This window comes from Tupaia chinensis, unplaced genomic scaffold (assembly GCF_000334495.1).
Source record: "Tupaia chinensis unplaced genomic scaffold, TupChi_1.0 Scaffold000138_1, whole genome shotgun sequence".
Taxonomy (NCBI): domain Eukaryota; kingdom Metazoa; phylum Chordata; class Mammalia; order Scandentia; family Tupaiidae; genus Tupaia; species Tupaia belangeri.
In genome coordinates this window covers 175288-185642 of record NW_006159608.1, presented here as the reverse complement: position 1 = coordinate 185642, position 10355 = coordinate 175288, and the positions used below count along the sequence as shown (strand labels likewise).

The 10355-nt window shown below is 42.0% G+C and overlaps 1 long non-coding RNA gene across 1 annotated transcript; it reads left to right on the top strand.

The window, feature by feature from the left end:
• Positions 1 to 1278: 1278 nt before the first annotated feature.
• LOC114007185 (uncharacterized) lies at positions 1279 to 2073 on the top strand. Its single transcript, XR_003548811.1, has 2 exons — positions 1279 to 1410; positions 1611 to 2073. It is a non-coding gene; the product is annotated as an uncharacterized LOC114007185 (long non-coding RNA).
• Positions 2074 to 10355: the final 8282 nt, after the last annotated feature.

The following is a 10355-nucleotide window of genomic DNA, read 5'->3' as shown; positions in this document are numbered from 1 at the left end:
TCTCGGGATCTTGAGCACGCACACCCACGTACCTGGTGTGAGCTTTAAGTCACCATGTCTGGGACGTGAACTGCAGTGCACTACATGAGATTCCAGCGACATAGCCATTACACTACTAACTGCTGGTTGAGGTGGGTTTCCTGTAGGCAACAGATAGAAGGTTTCTGTTTTTTTTTCCCATTCAGCAAGACTGTGTCTCTTGCTTGGAGAATTTAATCCATTCACATTCAATGTTATTATCGATGTTACCGGATCTGTCCTGACCTTTAAGATGGCCATTATCTTAGCTGCCTTTTATTCCTTTGTTTCTGTTAATTCTTTAGTTTTCATGGAACAGTACTTTCTTCAGGGTTTCTTGAAGAGCTGGTCTGGTGCTTGCAAAATCTTTCAGGTTTTTGTTTGTCTGAGAAGATTTTAATCTTTTTTTCCCATATAAAGGATAGTCTTGCAGGATATAATAATCTTGGTTGAAATTGTTTCTCTCCTAACACTTTCAATACATCTTCCCATTCTTTCCTTGCTTGTTCTGTTTCCATTGAGAGCTCCTATGTTGGCCTGATAGAATGATTTGTAAGTCACTTCTCGTTTCTCTCTTGCCAGTTTTAGTATCATGTCTTTATCTGTGGTCTTGGCCAGTCTGGCTAAGATGTGCCTTGGGGAAGATCTCCTGGGGTCGAGTCTATTTCGAGTCCTTTGTATTTCTTGGGTCTGGATGCTCGAGTGCCTCTCTAGACTTGTGAAATTTTCTTCCAGGATTTCATGGAATAGATTTTCCATGCCATTATGTTTCTTCATCTTCTGGGATGCTAATTATTCTGATGTTTGGGCACCTTATGGACTCTAGTATTTCTCATATATTACCGTTTTTGTTTTTTTTTTTTTTTTTTTTTTTTTTTTTTTTTTTTTTTTTTTTTTTTTTGTTTTTTTTTTTGAGGTTTTATCTTCAAAATCAGAGATTCAATCTTCATCATGGTCTAATTGACTTTTAATACTTTCAAGGAAATTTTTGATTTCCTCTCTTACAGACTTGATCCCTAATAGCTCCATCAGATTCTTTATTAGGGTGTCCTTTTCTTCTTTCATATCATGGAAGGACTTCCTAATCTCCTGAAGTTCGTTGTCTATTTTCTGTTCCAACTCAGAATTTGTTCACCATAAATGTTCTAAATTCTTTATCTGACACTTTGGTAATGTCCTCAGATTTTAGAAGAGATGGAGAGAAGTTAGTCTGTTCCTTTGATGGAGACATATTTCCTGGTTTATTCAGACCTGAGGCTCTTCTACTTCTAGCCATTGGAAGATGTAGTCAATTTTGAATACCTCTTAGGAGTTAGAGTGCTTCCCTTTAGCTGTGAATTAATGTATGTGGAAGTTTCTCTTATGTTGTGTTTAACAATGTGGTCTCAAGAGGTGTACTCAGAAGTTAGTCTGTTCCTTTGATGGAGACATATTTCCTGGTTTATTCAGACCTGAGGCTCTTCTACTTCTAGCCATTGGAAGATGTAGTCAATTTTGAATACCTCTTAGGAGTTAGAGTGCTTCCCTTTAGCTGTGAATTAATGTATGTGGAAGTTTCTCTTATGTTGTGTTTAACAATGTGGTCTCAAGAGGTGTACTCTATTCAGATGTCTGAGTAGTATCCCGGTATTCACAGGTGGTTCAGTACAGCGGCGGATCCCAGGGGACCTTATGAAACTAGGGAATTTCAGAACTGTGATTCTAGATTTGTCTAATGCCTCTGAGACGGGGGAGAATGGGGAAGAGAGAATGATGTTAGAGGAAAGAAAAAATATACAGGGGATTAATGGAAAAGTCGTGTGCCATGCATTAGTGTGGCACGTGATTTCGCCAGGGACTGAGATGGAACTGGGGTGCTACTGGAAGGCAAAGGCCTCTCTGTGGGACAAGTGAGAGGATGGAGACAGGGAGTTAACAAACCAAAAGGCAGAGCAGAAAAAAAGAATAAAAACCCTTCCTACCTCTCTAGGGAATGGGGGTCCTGGACTTGGGAGCTTGGAAGTGGGGTGGAAGCAGTGGTGCCACTGCCTCAGTTTCTTAGTGGCCAGGGACCAAGAGATGGAACTGGAGTCATTATAGTCCTTATTTCAAAGTCAAATACAGATGATAACTTATCAGGGGTACAGGAGAAAAGAAGTGTGCCCTGGGAAAGAGGATGGATACCCGGTTAGATTCCTTTTAGTGCTAAAATACCATCATCTAGAGATACAAGTAATCTTTGATCAAATCTTCCTATTTATTTATAGTTTTTTTTTTTTTTTCTTGAGTTGGGGGCGATACAGAGAGAGACAGGCAAGTACTCTCGACAAGTTCTGGTCACATCAGGATCTCCTTCCCTAAGACCTTCAGTCCGTCAGGATTTTCGGCAAGCACACCCTGCATGTTTCAGGTCAGATAGGGATGTGAACCCACGGATGGCCATGTGGCTTCCAGCATTGCAGATCAGTATGCTACTGTGCCACCAAAGCCAGGACTAGACATGTGTTTGAAGAAACACATAGTACCTTTATTCTACTGTACTTGCAAGGGAGGGTCATGCTCTTTCTTATTGTTTTTCAACTAAATATGGGTAGAGAGGTCTATTGTTGGCACAACAGTAATGCAAAACTGGACTCAAATGTGAAGATCCTGGGTTCAAGTCCCAGCGTTTCCCTGTACAAGTAGGATGTGTGCATCTGTGATATGGGGTGGTTGAGGCTGGGAGCGAATTGCAGAGTGAGAATTTTGTTGGGGTTGCCTGTCTCTCCATCTCTTTCTCTATTGCTATGGAAGAAATACACTTTATATATTAAAAAATGGAAAGAATCTGAACTTAAAAAATTTCCTCACCCCAACTGCCTTTCAGTTGCAGTTCTCAGCCTAATTCTTGCTGCTCAGCCTGGGGCACACAGATACTTCTCTTCCATTTCCATGCATGGGATGTGATTCCCATCATGGAGCCTGTAAGCAGGGGCCAGCCTGACTCTAGGAATCGTTTTAGAAGAGTAGCAGATCTCACAGTTGTCTATCACTATGATCACCCAGTGAGAAACAGAACCAGACAAAAATTGACTTATGAGGCAGTGTCAGCTTTTAAGAATTGGACGGACAAAGGCCTGAGGATCCTCACCAAAGGAGGCCTAAAAAGTCCTGCAGAGGCTGTGGCTTTTTTTCCTAATAATTTTTTATTTAATTTTATTTATTATTGCCATCATTTTCCAGTTTGACGAGAGAGAGAGAGAGAGAGAGAGAGAGAGAGAGAGAGAGAGAGAGAGAGAGAGAGAGAGAGAGAGCCACGATAGAGAAAGTGAGAAAGCAAGCCACCAGGTCCGGGACTTGACCATGGTCAGCCATGTGGGAGTCCAGCACCTCAACCACCATGCCATCTGCCGGCCCCGAGGCTGTAGCTCTTCTGAGTTATAGGTAGAACAGGTCAGTCTGGGGCAATGTTCTGGTGAGACTCCTTCATGAGGCTATAAGCTTAACCTTTTTATTGTTTCGTTTTAGAGAGATTTTTGCTATAAAGTGTGTGCGCTCATCAGAGAGACAGCGAGAAATAACCTCCTAGGGGGTATGGCCATGCCACAGTCCCTTCTGTTCCATCCTCCTTTCAGGACTTTGGGCATGCATGCACACACACACACACCTGGCATGAATTTTAAGTGAGTGAGTCCAGGACTCAAACTGCAATCGACTACATGGGAGTCCGGTGATGTAAACATTACACCATGCTGGTCCTAGCTTGACCTTTTTGAAACACTGATCTGATCATAGTACTTTATAGATTACAAAGTAGTCTGTGTTTTTAATTTACCTTTTTTATTTGATTGTTACAACAATCCAACTTAAAATTTCACTTCAACCATTCTCTCTACTCCCTTTGCCTATAGGATCAAATAGAAGATTCATACCAGGGTATTACAATCTTTCCATGATCTAACTCCTGCCCCATATTCAACTTCCCCCAGACTGAAGCTTTCTTCCATGTATTCTCAGCATGATGACTGGCATGGAAGAGGCACTAATTATCCCATCAGTGACTGAAACCCTGTACTGCAACCTGCTGTGCCTTCCCCTTCATTGTTCCTACCTGCTTTTCCTTTCCCGTTCCTCCTTATCCATCTTTTTTTCCAAGGCAGCCCAAGTGTATATCCTTTACAATGACTCCTATGTTTTACATTCAGTAGATATTGGTCACCTTTATGTCCTAGGAACTATACAAGGTGTTGGGGCTACAGTGATGACTGGTAGAACCTACTTGAATAGATGTTCTGCCATGATCACTACCTAGGTTTATAGTAGCACTTCTCACATAGGACTAATTATCTGGTCAATGGAAATGTCAGTTCCCCCACTAGACTACAGAGAAGCTCTATGAGCTTATTCACTTCTATACTTTGCACAGTGACTGTGCAATTAATATCTGCACTTAAGTAAAAATCAATGAGCTATTGGGACCAGCAGTTAGCATAATGGCTATGTCGCTGGACTCCCATGTAGTCGACCGCGGTTCACATCCCGGACCTGGTGGCTTAAAACTCACGCCGGGCGTGTGTGCATACGTGCCTAAGATCCCGAGAGGAGAATGGAGGAGAAGGGATCCCCCCTAGGGGGTGATTTCTCACTTCCTGTCTGTCTCTCTCTCTCTGTCTGGTGAGTGCACGCGCCCTATAGCAAAAAAACCTCTCAAAAAAAAAAATAAAAGAGCTATTTATTTTTTCTAAGTCATATATTTCACTTATCTGGTTAACTCTGACACTGTTTCTGACCTTCCTAGTATTTACATTCTTATACTGACATAACTAAAATGAAATAAGAAAGTACTTCTTAAAAATATTTGCAGTTTAAAAATACACTACCTGGGACCAGCAGATGGTGTAATGGTTATGTTGCTGGACTCCCATATAGTCGACTGCAGTTTGAGTCCTGATCCAGTCACTTAAACTCATACCAGGTGCATGTGCATACATGCCCAAAATCCTGAGAGGAGAATGGAGAAGATGGGTTGTGGCATGGCCATCCCTCCCAGGGAGTGACTTCTCATTTTCTTTCTCTTTCTGTCTCTCTGGTGAGCATGAGCTTCCTTTAGCAAAAATCTCTCTTAAAAAATAAATAAATAAATAAATAAAACAGAAACCTACCCACTTTGCAGGTTGTTCACCCTGCCAAAACTTATTTGTTCTGTCTTTCTTGATCTAATCACTTTTTTCATTTTTTTAAAGAGGCTTTTGCCTTAGGGCACATGTGCTCCTGGAAAGAAAGAGACAGTGAGAGGGCAAGTGAGAAATCACCCCCACTGGGGAATGGCAATGCCACAGACCCTTCTTTATTCTCCTCCCAGGATCTTGGGCACATATGCACATGCACCAGGCATGAGTTTCAAGCCACCAGGTCAGTGACTTGAACTGTGGTCAGTCATGTAAGAGTCCAGTGGCCATCACCCGGGGGGTGGGGGGTGATTTCTCGCTTTCTTGTCTCTCTGGCAAGCACACGTGCCCTATAGCAAAAAAACCGAGAGAGAGAGAGAGAGAGAGAGAGAGAGAGAGAGAGAGAGAGAGAAAAGCATATAAATAGGACTGTGTCACTTACGAGCAAGTTTAATGATCAGTTTAAAACAGCTGAGATGTTGGGGTTCTGATCTTTTTTTTTTTTTCTTTTTTTGGAGAGGTTTTTGCTATAGGGCACGTGTGCTCGCCAGACAGAGAGAGACAGAGAGACAGAAAGCGAGAAATCACCCCCCAGGGGCGATGGCCATGCTGCAATCCCTTCTCCTCCGTTTTCCTCTCGAGATCTTGGGCACCCACGCGCACCCAGCTGAGTTTTAAGCCCACCGGGTCCGGGATGCAAACCGCAGTCAACCACATGGGAGTCCAACGACATAGTCATTACGCTAACTGCTGGTCCCAGGTTCTGATCTCTTGAAAAGTGGCGAAGAGCTATCTTTTTTTGGAAGGGTATCTTTCTCCCTACAAACATACGTTGGTAAATAAGAGGGCACGTATTCTTGCCAGAGAGACCAAGAGGGAGATGGAGAAAGCACTTTCCTGTGGGGCATGGTCATACCACAATCCCTTCTCCTTCATCTCTCCATCTTGTTGGGATTTTGGGCAAGCACACACACACCTGGTATGCTTTTCAAGCCACTGGGACCAGATCTGAACCATGGGATTGGCCACATAGGATTGGGCTGCCTCAATCACCAGGCTATGGAGCCAGCTATAGTATCTTTAGAAGCATGTTTCACTTAGATCAGACACCTCAATTCTTTTATGTAAAGATTTTTCAATAGTCTCTTTCAGAAGACTAGAAGGTGTTTAAGAGAAAAAATGTGATGCTTTGAGACACTGACCCACATGGAAGATTACTTGTGTCCAGAGACCTAAGTATGCTGGGCACACACGTGCCCATAATCCAAGCCTGGCAGAGCCACAAGATCCTACTAAGGATTCTGCATTTCTCATTCAAGGGATACATAACTAATAGTCCCTTTCAGATTTCCTAGTGCATAAATGCAGGCTTAATCGTATTAACACAAACTGCCTAAATTCAGAGACTTCAAAGCAAAGGCATTTCAGAAGTTTTTTTTCCTGTCATGTATATATAGTTAAGCTGAGTTCTTCAAGTTGACCAGTAACTCTCCTCCACAGAGGTATTCAGGGACCCAGTTTCCTTCTCTTGCCTGGATCTGACACCTTCAGGTACAGTGCACCTTTCTGTGTGATTGGGGCAAAGTGAACTACCTTTTCTGGTTCCAACTGGTGGGAAGGGGATCAAAAAGGGGGCACCTACTGTCTTAATGGTTCTGATCCAAGAATGGTCCACATCTCTTCAACTTACACGCTTTGGTGAGGCATGGTCACCTGGCCACATGCAAGAGGAGGTGGAGAACTGTCCCCAGTTCAGTAGTCCTTCATCTCTCCATCTTGTTGGGATTTTGGGCAAGCACACACACACCTGGTATGCTTTTCAAGCCACTGGGACCAGATCTGAACCATGGGATTGGCCACATAGGATTGGGCTGCCTCAATCACCAGGCTATGGAGCCAGCTATAGTATCTTTAGAAGCATGTTTCACTTAGATCAGACACCTCAATTCTTTTATGTAAAGATTTTTCAATAGTCTCTTTCAGAAGACTAGAAGGTGTTTAAGAGAAAAAATGTGATGCTTTGAGACACTGACCCACATGGAAGATTACTTGTGTCCAGAGACCTAAGTATGCTGGGCACACACGTGCCCATAATCCAAGCCTGGCAGAGCCACAAGATCCTACTAAGGATTCTGCATTTCTCATTCAAGGGATACATAACTAATAGTCCCTTTCAGATTTCCTAGTGCATAAATGCAGGCTTAATCGTATTAACACAAACTGCCTAAATTCAGAGACTTCAAAGCAAAGGCATTTCAGAAGTTTTTTTTCCTGTCATGTATATATAGTTAAGCTGAGTTCTTCAAGTTGACCAGTAACTCTCCTCCACAGAGGTATTCAGGGACCCAGTTTCCTTCTCTTGCCTGGATCTGACACCTTCAGGTACAGTGCACCTTTCTGTGTGATTGGGGCAAAGTGAACTACCTTTTCTGGTTCCAACTGGTGGGAAGGGGATCAAAAAGGGGGCACCTACTGTCTTAATGGTTCTGATCCAAGAATGGTCCACATCTCTTCAACTTACACGCTTTGGTGAGGCATGGTCACCTGGCCACATGCAAGAGGAGGTGGAGAACTGTCCCCAGTTCAGTAGCGGTGTGCCCGGCTACGACTCTGTGTTATGGAATTTCTGGCTAGCAGTTACAGTGACATTTTATTTCTATTTTATAGAAGCACAGTAAAGCTGCTATACAATTATTTTAAGCATATCTAATAGGAAAAAATTAAATTTACATAAATATATTAAAGAACAAGATTTTTCTTAGAACTGAAATAAGCCTGAGAAATCAGTTGGTCACCAGACAACTTGTGACCCACAGATGTTATTTCACTTACTTGTTATGTTCACAGCTGACTGCACCAATTAGAACACTTCCTGACCGACAGAAAGTGATTAGTAAATCTTTGTTAAAAAAATATGTAAGTGAGGGATCAGCAGTTAGCATAACAGCTATGTTGCTGGACTCCCACATAGTCGAACGTGGTTTGCGTCCCGGACCTGGTGGCTTAAAACTCATGCGGGGTGTGTGTGCGTTGTGTGCCCAAGATCCCGAGAGGAGAGTGGAGAAGGGATTGTGGTGTGGCCATCCCCTCTGGGGGGTGATTTCTCACTTTCTGTCTCTCTGTCTGTCTGTCTGGCAAGCGCACACGCCCTACAGCAAAAACCTCTCAAAAAAAAATATGTAAGTGAAACTGAAGCTACAACAAAATGTAGTGATTTACCTACTGAGTTACCATGATGGTAACGTCTCTACTGTGTTACCATAAATGGCAGGATACATTTGAGGATCTAATTATAGCAAGTTTCTTTTGTTTTTAAAGTATAATTAATATAAAAGTCTAATGTTAGCCAAAGTTCACAAGGAAGTCTAGATAAGTTTATGAGCGACATTTGGTATTTAAACTTGTAATCCATTGGAAAACTAATAAGGGTCTGAGCTGTGTTGTCCCTTAGATTTTTTTTAAAATCAAAGCATTGTTTTGAAATTACATTCAAAACATATGTAAAATTTTGGGGGAAACGAAGAAATGAAGAGGTCCCAGATAATTTGGCCTCCAGCATACAAAACTCACGTGGAGAGGCGGAAGGGAGCAGAATAGACCTTCTGCAAGAGACAGCTCCATGGCTCCTGCGATCTAGCCATTTTGGGGAAAACGGAGAAATGAAGAGGTCCTACTGATAATTTGGCCTCCAGCATACAAAACTTGCGTGGTAGGAAGACTCCTTTCAGGCCTCCTCTCTCTGTATCTGTCTTTGTCTCTCTCTACCTCTGTCTCTGTCTCCTCTCTTTTTAAATTTTTGCTATTTAGAATTTTTTTAAGGTGAGGCATCTTTCTGGGGCTGTTGGCCCCTCCTAGCCCTTTATCTTGTTACTAATTCCCTCTCCCCCTCCCAACCCAGGAGAGGCAGAAGGGAACTGAACAGGCCTTCTGCAAGAGACAGCTCCATGGCTCCTGCGCTTGCGCGCCTCGCGGTTTTCTAATTTTTGGATTTTATTGAAATTTTTTGAATATTAATTTTTTTTAGTTTTATTTAAAAGTTTTTCTCTTCATTTTTTTTCCTTTCTTTCTTTTTATTTTTTTTGCTATTACTGCTATTGTTTCCTTCTCTCTGTTTCCTTTTCTACACACTCCTCAACCCTCAGATTGAACTTCCAAGTTTGGGAAGAAACCGACCATCCACCAGATGACTAGAAATCGCTGCAGGACCACAAGAAATATGGGGAAGCAGGAAAATACCTCTCCTCCAAGGGAAAAGGATAGATAACTCCTCTTCACCCACACACAGTTCAATGAAAATCAAGGAAATGTCCGATAAAGAATTCAGAACATTCATAATGGCAAAGCTTACAGAGATGGAAGAGAAGAGAGACAAGGAACTGCGGAAGAGGAAGGAGAAAGGAGTTGAAGAGTTCCAGGAGGTGAGGAAATTCATGCAAGATCTAAAAGAGGAATTTCACACTTTACAATAGTTCCAGATGGAACTATTAGAGATGAAGGCTATAATACAAGAAGTCAAAATTTCCCTTGAAAGTATTAAAAGCAGACTAGATCATACAGAAAATAGGATCTCTAATGTAGAAGAGATAATGGCTGGCCTAGAAAAATCCACCACAAAGACTGAGAAAATGGCCCAAAAATTTGAGAATAATATATGAGAAATAGTAGATACAATTAAATGTCCAAACATTCGGATAATAGGCATCCCAGAAGGTGAAGAAACTCATAAGGGCATTGATAATCTATTCCATGAAATCCTGCAAGAAAACTTTCCAAACCTGGAGAGGCACTCAAAGATTCAGTCCCAAGAAGTACAGATGACCCCAAATAGAATCAACCCTAGAAGATCTTCTCCAAGACACATTATAGCCAGATTGACCAAAACCACAAAGACAAGATACTAAGACTGGCAAGAGAAAAATGGCAAGTTACCTACAAAGGCCATCCCATCAGACTAACAGCAGACCTCTCATCGGAAACAATGCAAGCGAGAAAGGAATGGGAAAATATATTCAAAGTGTTAAGGGAAAAGCAATTTCAACTGAGAATTCTGTACCCAGCAAGATTATTGTTCATTTGGGAAGACACGAATGTTCCCAGATAAACAAAGCCTGAATTTACCAGCACCAGACCGGATCTCCAAGAAGTTCTTAAGGGAGTGTTATGTCAGTAAAATTAAATGCAGACACACAGAGATAAGAGTTCAGAAACTAA